This window comes from Dromiciops gliroides, chromosome 4 (assembly GCF_019393635.1).
Source record: "Dromiciops gliroides isolate mDroGli1 chromosome 4, mDroGli1.pri, whole genome shotgun sequence".
Classification (NCBI taxonomy): Eukaryota; Metazoa; Chordata; class Mammalia; order Microbiotheria; family Microbiotheriidae; genus Dromiciops; species Dromiciops gliroides.
In genome coordinates this window covers 74007-86115 of record NC_057864.1, presented here as the reverse complement: position 1 = coordinate 86115, position 12109 = coordinate 74007, and positions in this window count along the sequence as shown.

Below are 12109 nucleotides of genomic sequence, written 5' to 3'. Positions count from 1 at the left end.
GCTTTATCTTTCCTCTTTCCTTCTTGCAGGTGGAGGAGATATGAGTGTTCATTGCCTTGCTTTGCACTCTGGCTCTGTCCATTGTGGCCCAGTCCCTGATTATATACTGTTAGACTTGGCAAGTATCTCAGCATCTATAAAATGAAGTGGTTGGGTTAGATACTCTCTAAAGTCCTTCTAGCTTTAAACTAGGTACCTCCTAGGCACCTCCTCCTCCCTTATTTCTATAGTGTGGGATCTTTGCTGAGGGATAGAATGGAAACAGGAGGATACACAACAGGCAAGGAACTTCGGCTAAAATTAAATGTTGGCAACAGCATGTGGGGAGATGGGGGGCCTAAAGAGATGCCTTGAAAGGTGCTGAAGGAAATCATGGACTGGTCGATCTGCCTTTCAATTATTTTTAGGAGCCAAGTAGCAACACTAGGCTAGAAAATTAAGAGATCACAGGAACTCCCACTCATCTTGAAACAGCTCAGCACATGAACAGGGAGAATCATGTGTGTTTACTGCTATTACATTTGAATCTGGCCATTTAAGTCACTGGCAGGAGGAAAATGAAAGCCTCCTTGGTCCTCAAAGTTGAATGGAGGCAGGATCATTTAATATCTCAGGGAAAAACATTTTCATTTCCCCTGAGAAGAGGAAATGCATTTTTTGCTGTTCAGTTTCAACCTTCATCAGCTTGAGGGATCATGGATTTAGAACTGGAAGGGATATTGAGGGTCAGTTCATTCAACCCCTTCAGTTATTTTTAAAAACATTTTTATTTAAAGTTTTGCATTTCAAGTTCTATCCCTCCCTCTTTCCCCTCCCCCCTCCCTGAGGCAGTAAGCAATCAGATATAGGTTATGTATGTACAATTATGTAATACATGTCCATATTAGCCATTTTGTATAAGAAGACTCAGATAAAAGAAAAAGAAAGTGAAAAGAGCAGCTTCAGTCTGTGTTCGATGAATATCAGTTCTTTCTTTGAAGGTGAATAGTGTGCTTCATTATTAGTCCTTTGGGATTGTCTTGAATCATTGTATTGCTGAGAATGGCTAAGTCATTCACAGTTCTTCATTAAACACATTAAACATTGTCACTGTGCCCAATGTTCTCCTGGTTCAGCTCACTTCATTTTGAACCAATTCATGTAAATCTTTCCAGACTTTTCTGAAATTACCCTGCTTGTTATTTCTTATAACACAATCATATTTCATTACAATCATATACCACAGCTTGTTTAGCCATTCCTCAATTGATGGGCATCGCTTTGATTTCCAATTCTTGGCCACCACAAAAAGAGTTGCTATAAATCTTTTTGTACAAATAGGTCCTTTCCCATTTTGTGAATGTCTTTGTAACCCCCTCATTTAAAAGATGAAGAAATGGAAGCACACAGAGTTCACATAGGCAGCACATAGGAGAGCCAGAGTTGGCACCCAGGTCTTACAAGTCTTTCCACAGTACTTTTCCACCTCTAACATTTCAGATACACAGCTTGACAATATTTGAAACAGCAAAAATGCACAGAGATGCTTTTTAATAGTGTGTTGACTTCATTTAATTAGGGTTGGGGCTACTTATGGGATTGAAGGAAGGACAACTCAATTGTTATTCAAATATAATAATAATGCTATCCCTCCTATCAAATAATGACATCCTCCACCATCAACAGGGCATGGACTTTGGAGAGGGGCTTTGAGTTCAGGCATCACACAGGAATGAGACCAAAGACCTGAAGGTTAGACAAAAGTCTCCTGACTTTACTGGGAGTTATTAGACACATCAAGCCCCCAATGAAAATAGCACACAAAATGGCTCTAATGGAAAAGAAAAGACTTATTATGAATGTGGTAAGTGTTGTTGGGTCAGGTGTCTGTGCATGGTCACAGAAAGCACCATAATTTATAATAAGTAACAAAAAAGGTAATATGTGAAGATATGGCATTTGATTAAGGTTAAAACCAGAGGAGCAGCCAGTTGGTGCAGTAGATAAAGCACAAGCCCTGGATTCAGGAGTACCTGAGTTCAAATCTGGCCTCAGACCCTTGACACTTACTAGCTGCGTGACCCTGGGCAAGTCACTTAACCCTCATTGCCCTGAAAAAAAATTAAAACCAGAATCATTTAAACAAAACTAAAACTAAAAAATGGAAATGGAAAAGAGAAATGACATTGAAGTGACTACAATAATTTCATATAAAAGCTAACCAATATAAATGAGTTTCTACAAGGAGATTAAAAGATTTGTAAAAAAAAAAATACAACAAACTATTTTCTCCATCAAGGAGAGTGGTTGCACCATAACTGGACCTTTACATATGAGATGCTTTTAGAGGAAGTAAAAATGGCATTTAAGAGAGCACAGGCAGGAAGAGCAGCTAGTATAGAGATAGAGAATAACTTGCGAGGATGCTGAGGGACCAGTTTACAAGGTATCAAAGTGAGGGTTAGGGTTAGGCATGGAAAAAAAAATCTTGGACCTTATTGATTCTAAAATGTTCCTCTCTATTTAATATGTTTGAATGTTATCTGTCTATGAATTCAAGGCACTTAAAAATTAAAAAAACATTTTTATATAGTTTTTTCTTCCAAATTCTATCACTCTCTCCTACCTTCCTTTCCCTCTCCTCTCAGTGAGGCAGTAAGCAATAAGATACAGATAATACATGTACAAATATGTAAAACATTTCCATATTATCATTTTATATAAGAAGATTCAAAAGAAAAAAGAAAGAAAGTGAGAAATAGTATGCTTCAGTCTGTATTCAGATAATATCAGTTCTTTCTCTGGATGTGGATAGTGTGCTTCATCCCTAGTTTTTTGAGGTTATCTTGGATCATTGGATTGCTGAGAATAGCTAAGTCATTCACAGTTCTTCATCAAACAATATTTTTTTTAAGTGAGGTAATTGGGGTTAAGTGACTTGCCCAGGGTCACACAGCTAGTAAGTGTCAAGCATCTGAGGCTGGATTTGAACTCAGGTACTCTTGATTCCAGGGCTGGTGCTCTATCCACTGGGCTACCTAGCTGCCCCTTCATCAAACAATATTGCTGTTACTGTGTACAATGTTGTTCTGGCAGTTCATGTAAGTGTTTCCAGGTTTTTCTGATATTTTTCATTTCTTATAGCACAATAATATTCCATCACAATCATATACCACAGCTTGTTTAGCCATTCCTCAATTGATGGGCATCCCTTTGATTTCCAATTCTTAGCCACCTCAAAAAGAGCTGCTATAAATAGTTTTGTACAAGTAGGTCCTTCCCCCTTTTTGGATGTCTTTGGGATATGAACCCAACAGTGGTATTACTGAATCAAAGAGTATGCACAGTTTTATAGCCCTTTTGGCATAATTCCAAATTGGTTTCCAGGATGGTTGGATCAGTTCACAACTCCACCAACAGTGGATTAGCCTCCCAGTTTTCCCGCATCCCCTCCAACATCCCATATTTTCCTTTTTTGTTGTATTTGCCATTCTGATAGGTGTTAAAGTTGTTTTCATTTCCATTTCTCTGACTAATAGTAATTTAGAGCATTTTTTTTCATATGCCTATAGATAGTTTTGATTTCTTTGTCTGAAAACTGCCTGTTCATATCCTTTGCCCATTTATCAGTTGGGGAATGCCTTGTATTTTTTATAAATTTTACTCAGTTCTCTATATATTTGAGAAATGAGGCCTTTATCAGGTATTCTTATTGAGGACATTTTTGATGACAGTATTAGTAGGGCTGGGATTCTTTTGTGAGTGATATTCAACAATGGACCACATTTTTTCTATTTTATAATTGACAGAAAGATATAGAAAATATAAAATTTCATTGTTATTATTTGTTGAGTATGAAAAAGGAAAGCATTTGACAGTGCGTTACAGGTTATTGTACAATAAGGTATGTCACATTCATGTATCAAGATTACTTAAGATTTCTTGGAAGATGTTACATTAGAAGTAACTATTCAATGACTCTCTGAGAATAGGGAGATGCAATAATGAGTGTATACACACATATTATGCATAGTTAGATATAGTTATATAGAGAGACAACTGGAGAGATAGATGATAGATATAGATATGGTGTCCAAAAATCTCTTAGTCTTTTTGGAACACCTTCTATTGATATATGTACTGTGTCATTTGAAATATTGGGGAGAAGCCTGTCTCTGTTCTAAATTATTGGGGAGCCAGGCTGGGGTTTCTAAGATATTGCTACTTATAAATTAGGGGCTATTGTACCAGTTTTTGCAGCAAGCATTTATTATTAATTTGACTTCATGTCTGAAAAACTTCCCCACTCGTAATATACCCAGCATGGAGTCCCAGGAAGGGGAGCTGGGGAGAGCCAGTCCCGGGGTAAGAGAAGTGCATAAGGGAGTAGGAGAGGCAGGGCAGCTAGGTGGCACAGTGGATAAAGCACTGGCCCTGGATTCAGAAGGACCTGAATTCAAATCTAGCCTCAGACACTTGACACTTACTAGCTGTGTGACCCTGGGCAAGTCACTTAACCCTCATTGCCCCCCCCCAAAAAAAAAGAGTAGGAGAGGCAACCGAGGCAAGAAGGGCAAGAGAGCAAGAGTAAAAGCACATGGCTTCAAGTCCTACATTACCTAAAGGGGGGAGAGGGAGTCCCAGGAAGGGGGCCAGAGAGAGATGGATGCCCATGGTGGATGCTGAGCCTCCCCAGCACCAGAGGGGGGGGGGAGAGGGGGGGAGAGAGAGAGAGAGAGAGAGAGAGAGAGAGCGAGAAAGCATAAGCCTTTTGTCCTCCTTAGATTAGAGGTGGCTCTTACACACTGCTCAAAGCTAATTGGCCAGCATCATTCAATTCCATTGGTTGCCATAACTTGTAGGTGGTCCATATTAAAATGAGCTGTACCTCAAACTGAGCTCAGGGTCCAGTGAAAGACAGATCCCCTGAGGCTAATGGCTTTTTCAGGTGGGTATGGTTTTAATCTCTATTGAGTTAGTCTGATTTCCATTTCTATTGATTCTGCTGGTTTTAAAAGAGATCAGGTTGGGGCAGCTAGGTAGCACAGTGGATAGAGCTTGTGACCTCAGACACTTAACACTTACTAGCTGTATGACCCTGGGCAAGTCGCTTAACCCCAATTGCCTCAAAGAAGAAGAAGAAGAAGAAGAAGAAGAAGAAGAAGAAGAAGAAGAAGAAGAAGAAGAAGAAGAAGAAGAAGAAGAAGAAGAAGAAGAAGAAGAAGAAGAAAAGAAAGAGATCAGGTAAAGTTCCTGAGCTAAGCCCTTGAGTGTGTGTGTGTGTGTAGGGTCTCCCGAAATTTCATTATTAATCATTATTTTCTTATAGTACCTATATAATTTTGTAAATCAACTATATCTATATCTAATATACATATCTATATCATCTATATCTATATTGTGAGAAAATTATTAATAATAGCGGTTTTAGGACTTCCAGGGGCCCCCATGCTGAGAATGCCTGGCATCTAGAAGTTACCTCACAAAGCCTTGTTCCTGCCAGAGGATCTGAACTCTAACCTCAGAACGTTCTATTCATGGACAGCCTTCAAGTCATGTCAATCAATGCACTTGAATGCTACCAGCCAATTAGCTTGGAGCAGTGTGTAGGGACCACCTGTCTTCTGACCTTCAGGGAGCTTCTGCTCTGAGAGGCACAGGAACTTCCTCTTTGTGGGGGCCTGAGACTCATAGGTGAAGGGGGCTTTTTCTCTTCTCTCTCCCTTAGATACTAGTTAGGCTTTCCTATTTTTCAGACACATGTTCTTTCTTTACTAATATCTAATATACTTTAATAAATGCTTAAAGCCCCAAACTGGTGCTAAAGTGTCCAATTTATAAGTAAACCCTAGCTAATTTTCCCAACACTTGGGACAGAAATAGACCACCACACATTCATTCATTCATTCATTCATTCATTTATTCATTTATTTATTTATCTTTATTTATTGCGGGGCAATGGGGGTTAAGTGACTTGCCCAGGGTCACACAGCTAGTAAGTGTCAAGTGTCTGAGGCCGGATTTGAACTCAGGTACTCCTGACTCCAGGGCCGGTGCTTTATCCACTGCACCACCTAGCCGCCCCTCACACATTTAATTTTAAATGTCACAATATCTATATCCTTATATCTATGTCTAGTGTCCAAAATCAGATTTAAATGCAGATCTTCCTGACTTGAGGTGTAGCACTAGGGCCACCTAGTGGCTTTGTTTTGATACAATGTTTGCTGTTGCAGAAAAAGGCAATGTCTATATCCTCAAAATGGTTTAATTGTTTTAACTGTTTAATTGTTTTAATTGTTTAATTGTTTTAACAATCAAAGATTGGTCAAGCTGATAACTCTAGACATCAGCCAGTCTGTGGACGGAGGCCCAGTGTACAAATCCTCCTTAGCTTTGGCAGCTTCTCTTCCATCAGAGAGATACACAGAACCCCTTGGAGTTCTTGAGGACAAGCATGGGTGTGCTGCAACTCCAGCCCAGATTTTTAAAAAAGGCATTCCAGAGAGCAAATAACCCAAATGGCTACAGAACTGTGCATACCCTTTGATCCAGCAATACCACTGTTGGGCTTATATCCCAAAGACATCCCCCAAAAGAGAAAAAGACCTATTTATACAAAAATATTTCTAGAAGCTCTTTTTGTGGTGGCCCAGAATTGTACATCAAAGGGATGCCCGTCCATTGGAGAATGGCTAAAGAAGCCATGGTATATGGTAGTGGATGGAATATTATTGTGCTATAAGAAATGACAAGCAGGATGACTTCAGAAAGGCCTGGAAAGACTTGCATGAAATGATGCATAGTGACATGAGCAGAACCAAGAGAACATTGTTCATAGTACATCATTCAAATAGCAATATTGTTTGATGGAGAACTGTGAATGACTTGACTATTCTCTACATTAAAATGATCCAAGACAATCCCAAAGGACTATTGATGAAACATACTATCCAGCTCAAAAGAAAGAACTGATATTGACTGAACACAGACTGAAGCAAGTGACTTTTCACTTTCTTTTCATTTTCTTTTATCCAAGTTTTCTTATACAAAAATGACTAATATGGTAATGTTTTACATAATCGTACATGTATAACCCATATCTGATTGTTTGCTGCTTCAGGGAGGGAGAGGGGAGGGAGGGAAGAAGGGATAAAATTTGGAACTCAGAACTATAATTATTAAATTTTTTAAAAAGGCATTACAAAACCTCTGGACCCACTAGACATTTTCCATCCTGGAAATAGGGAATCCTAAAAACCTCCAACTTACATCTTCTTTATGTCTGTATTTTCCACTTTACCTTGACTAAATCAATAAATAATCAGGCATTGGCTTTCCAGAGCTACTGAAAAGATTGTTTTATTTTCCATATGGAAACATGGCTCTGACACTTTTTATCCATGCCATAAAGGGGCTGCAATGGTTTGTTTCTGACAATTATCTAGAATTCTTGGGAATATTGCCATCATTCCCAAGATGCAAATAGCAGGATTATCAATTAACACCTACATGCAAGAGAGATCCTGAGGAGGAGAACCGAACTTCTACAAAAGTGAAAAATAAAACTTGGTCCTTTTGTTAAGGCAGTTATCTCTAAAATGGTAGTCCTCTTTAAAGGTAGAGGGCAATAATGACATTTATGTATTATTAAAGCACCTCATATATGATCTCATCTGATTTTGATAGTATCCTTGTCATGCACCTACAATGGGTTTTATAACCGTTTTACAGAGGAGAAAACTGAGGCTTAAAAAAAGCTAAATGACTTGCCTGTCCTTCATTTTTTTTTAACGAGGCAATGAGGGTTAAGTGACTTGCCCAGGGTCACACAGCTAGTAAGTGTCAAGTGTCTGAGGCCAGATTTGAACTCAGGTCCTCCTGACTCCAGAGCCAGTGCTCTGTCCACCGTGCCACCTAGCTGCCCCATGTTGCATTTCTTTTGAGCCACTGAAATTCTGCTTTGCTCATAGAGCACAGAACCTTCTTTGATGAAGGCACTCCATTCTGGGTGGTCCTTTGCCAGTATCTCCCATGTCATGCAATTGATTCCAAAGTCCTTCAGAGAGACCTGGAGAGTGTCCTTGCATGGCTTCTTCTGACTACTATGTGAGTGCTTGCCACAAAACAGTCTTTTAGGCAAATATACTTTTGGCATTCCCACAGCATGGCCAGCCCATCAGAGTTGCTCTCCCTGCAGCAGAGTTCGAATGCTTGGCAGTTTAGTTTGAGAAAGGCCTCGGTGTCTGGTACCTTCTCCTGCCAGCTGATCTTCAGAATCACAATTCTGACTTCTGACAGTTCAAATGGAAGTGATTTAGTTTCCTGCCATGGAACTGGTAGAGTGTCCAGGTCTCCCAGGGATACAGCAATGAGGTCAGCACAATAGCTCTGTAGACCTTTGTTTGGGTAGTCAGTCAAATACCTTTTCTCTCCCATACTTTCCTTTGGAGCCTCCCAAAACCGAGCTAGCTCTGGCAATGCGTGTGTCAACCTCATCTATGTGTTCATCCCTGGCAAGCATGCTGCCAAGGGAAGTGAACTTATGCAGAGTATTGAAAACTTTCCCATTGGCTTTGACTGATGCTTCCCCCTGTGGCTGGGCTGGGGCCGGCTGGTGGAGCACCTGGGCATTTGGGGTGTTAATTGTTAGGTCAGAATTAGCACGAGCACGAGGTTTGATCCCTACTCTGTTGCATCCCAGCCTTAGAGTCTGCTTTGAGTGTGCAGCTAGAAATGAGAGGCAGCAGCAGGTGCATGCCACTCTTTCTGATGGCAAGAGCAGCCCTTTGCCATCCATGCCCCGCTGCTCCATACATGGAGACCATTTCAGCTTGGTTTTCACACTTATCTGGCCCCCTTTTCCCAGAGGATAAGAATTCTTTTCAGGCATGACTGATGCCAGGAGGGGAGACAAAATGATCTAGAACTTGTGGAGAATCCCTCTCTTCCTCCTCTACCCCTTAGCAGAATTACTCTAAGCTAAACTGGGCCCTTCTGGGACAAATCTAAGTAGTGGCCAAGGGAAGTAACAACAGCTCCTCTGTGGTACTGACCTTCCACATAACAGACTTGCTGGAGAGACAGTCGTTATTATCTCCATTTTAGAAATGAGAAAACTAAGGCCTGATGAGGCTAAGTGATGACCTATTATCATACTCTCTGGATGCTCAGCTCAGCACTTCTTCCCATACCCTATGACCACAAGGGCATGAAATGGTAAATTGCAAATATCAGTTTAAGGCTGCTGGCAGAAAGGTCCCATATCTTAGCATTGACTCCATGTGTTTAAAATGGTGGTCAGACCCTCTTCTTTGGAGAGTGTCAGATTTGCCTTCACTCTTGGCAGGGATTTCAGGTCTGTAAAGATCAAACAACAGACATTGAAGAAGCACCTAGAACACACAAACATTTTTATTTTATTTTGGTGAGGCAATTGGGGTTAAGTGACTTGACCAGGGTCACACAGCTAGTAAGTATCAATTATCTGAGGCCAGATTTGAACTCAGGTACTTCTGAATCCAGGGCCAGTGCTCTATCCACTGTGCCACCTAGCTGCTCCTAGAACACACAAACTTTTGCTGTGCTGGGGATACAGAGACAAGACAAGACCTGTCCTAACCTTCCAAGAGTTCACACTCTCCCATGGGGGTGGGAATGCACACATAAGGAGCAATAGAGGGGCATCTAGGAGCAAAGTAGATAAAGCACCAACCCTGGATTCAGGAGTACCTGAGTTCAAATGCGGCCTTAGACACTTTACACTTATTAGCTGTGTGACCCTGGGCAAGTCACTTAACCCTCATTGCCCCACCAAAAAAAAAAAAAAAAAAGAAGGAGCAATAGAGAGAGGAGGGGCTCCAGGAAAGTCTGAAGAGGAGGAGGATAGAGTCAACTTAGGGGACCAAGGAAGGATGTGTGGAGGAGGCAGCACCAGGGCTTGTTCTTCAAAGAAGACAAATATTCTTAAAGGGGGTGATATTCACCACTGGACATGCCCTTGTTTGTGGTGGTGGGGGGGGGGGGGGATGAATGAAAGTTCCAAGAAATGAACTGAGGGTGGAAACCTGTTTTGGAGGCCAGTTACAGCGTACCTGAAATGTGAGTCTGAGGAATTGCTAAATATGATCAAAGTTCCTTGCTGTTTCTGTCCTTGTCTCTTTAGCACATCGCACAGTGCTAGACACAACAGTAGGCACTAACTTAATTTGAGTTTATGAAACAGCAGTAAAGTGAACAGAATTTTGGGCCTGGAGTCAAAAAGACCTGAGTTCAGGTCCCCCAAATCCTTTCAAATAATGCCATAAGACAATACCTGGAGCAGCAGAACCCACAAAAGGATGGGGTGAGATTATTTTTTAGCCAAAGAGGCTTAGAAAGCCGGCAGGAGGGGTCTGCTGGGCTGGGGTGGGAGTGGAACCCAACCCCAAGGTTGAGCTGACACAGATCCAGCCCCAGGCAGGCTGTGCCAGAGAAAGAGACCTTTGGAGCCTCTGAATCAACTGCAGCACTGGTGTCTTCTAGAAGTAAGCTCACGGTCTGGTGAAAGGGCTGAGTGGTTGGCTGGGAGGAGATTACAGGGGTCTCTTCTGGCACCGAGGTAGAAATCAGTTGTTTCACCCCTGATAGGAACCAGGAAGCAGCCTTAAGTGGCAGCGGCCCAGGTGGGAGAGGGGTGCAGGTTCTCTGGACCCATCAACCGAGTGGAAAAAAAAAATTGTTTTCTGGTTGAAGAGCAAGTAGGCCTGGGGTTATTTTCAGACCAAATCACAGTCTAGGTAAGTACAGAATATGCCTCTCCTTAAACTGTACCACCAGAAAGACTTGAGTTCAAATCCAGCTTCAGATACTCAATTGATGTGAGACTCTGGGCACATCATTTCACCTTTGTGTGTCTCCATTTTCTCAGTTGTAAAATGGGGATAGTAACAGTGAGGCTCCAGTGAGACAATAGTTGTAAAAAGCATTCACTTAGCACAGGGCCTGCCACACAATGGTCTATTCTTTTCCTTTCCCTTTTTAGATAAATACAGATAAGTAGTGACAGACACAAAATAAATCCAAGGAGATTTGGAGGGAGGACTAGCAGTTGTGGCATCATGTCTAAGGTGGGACCTCCAGGTGGAGATGAGGAAGGAATTCCTTCCAGGCCTGGAACACAGCCAATGCAAAGACACGGAGGTGGGCGTGACTATGCCATAGCAGATGTGGAAGGGTAGGAAGAAATGTAAGGGGGGGAATGTTTGGGAAGAGTTTTAAATCAAGCCCTGGAAGAGTTTGAATTTAAGGTGTTGGGGAGCCCCTGGAATCTGAGAAGGCAAGGGATGGGTCAACTCCTTTGGCATTTCTTTGGAGGCTGGGTGAGGGGAGAAGAGATGAGACCAATGCCCAGGGAGAAGTGGTGAGGGCTTGAGTCCCATGTTCTGTGTGGGAGTGGGGGGAAGGAAGGTCCTGAGACTTGTGCCAACTGCTTGGGTTTATGGCAGAGGGGAAATGAAGAAGGGAAGAAGATCTGAGGCACTGAGGTGGCCCTGGAGACAGGAAGCTTCCGAGGAAGCATTTGGGCAGAGGAGAGGAGGAGTACTGAGTTCTCTTTTGGAGGTTTTGAGCCTTCTGTGTTGTTAAGGATAATGTTCGGAGTCACTCCTACATAATGACACTCTAACCCTGGGTGAAGAAAATTAAACTTAATGAGTATTATAGTACAGGAAAAGAGGGATTAGTTTTGCAACAGCAATAAAGTAAGCAGCCTAACAATGTAATTATTAAAGCAAAAGCGACCACTATGTAGAGATTTAAAGAGAAATACATCACCAAATCGGGGAAGCACCAGCCCTTGGGTCCAATTGGCTGGGGGTCCTGGTACAGCCTCCCAGAGTCCCAATTGGGAACATCCCGGACAGAGCATCCTCTCCACAGGTGAGACTCCAAAGAGGCGGGGGGCTTCCTTTGACTTATATAGTTCCTTAAACAAAAGTGGCTTGAAGCCACCAATAGTGGCTTGTATGATAAGCCAATTTTATGACTGACACCAAGTGAGTTTGCGCAGGATCACTGCCAGAGAAGTTGGAATAAACATTAGTTTCTCAGGACATACTCCTGAGGGGGAGCCAAACCCCCAGGACAACTC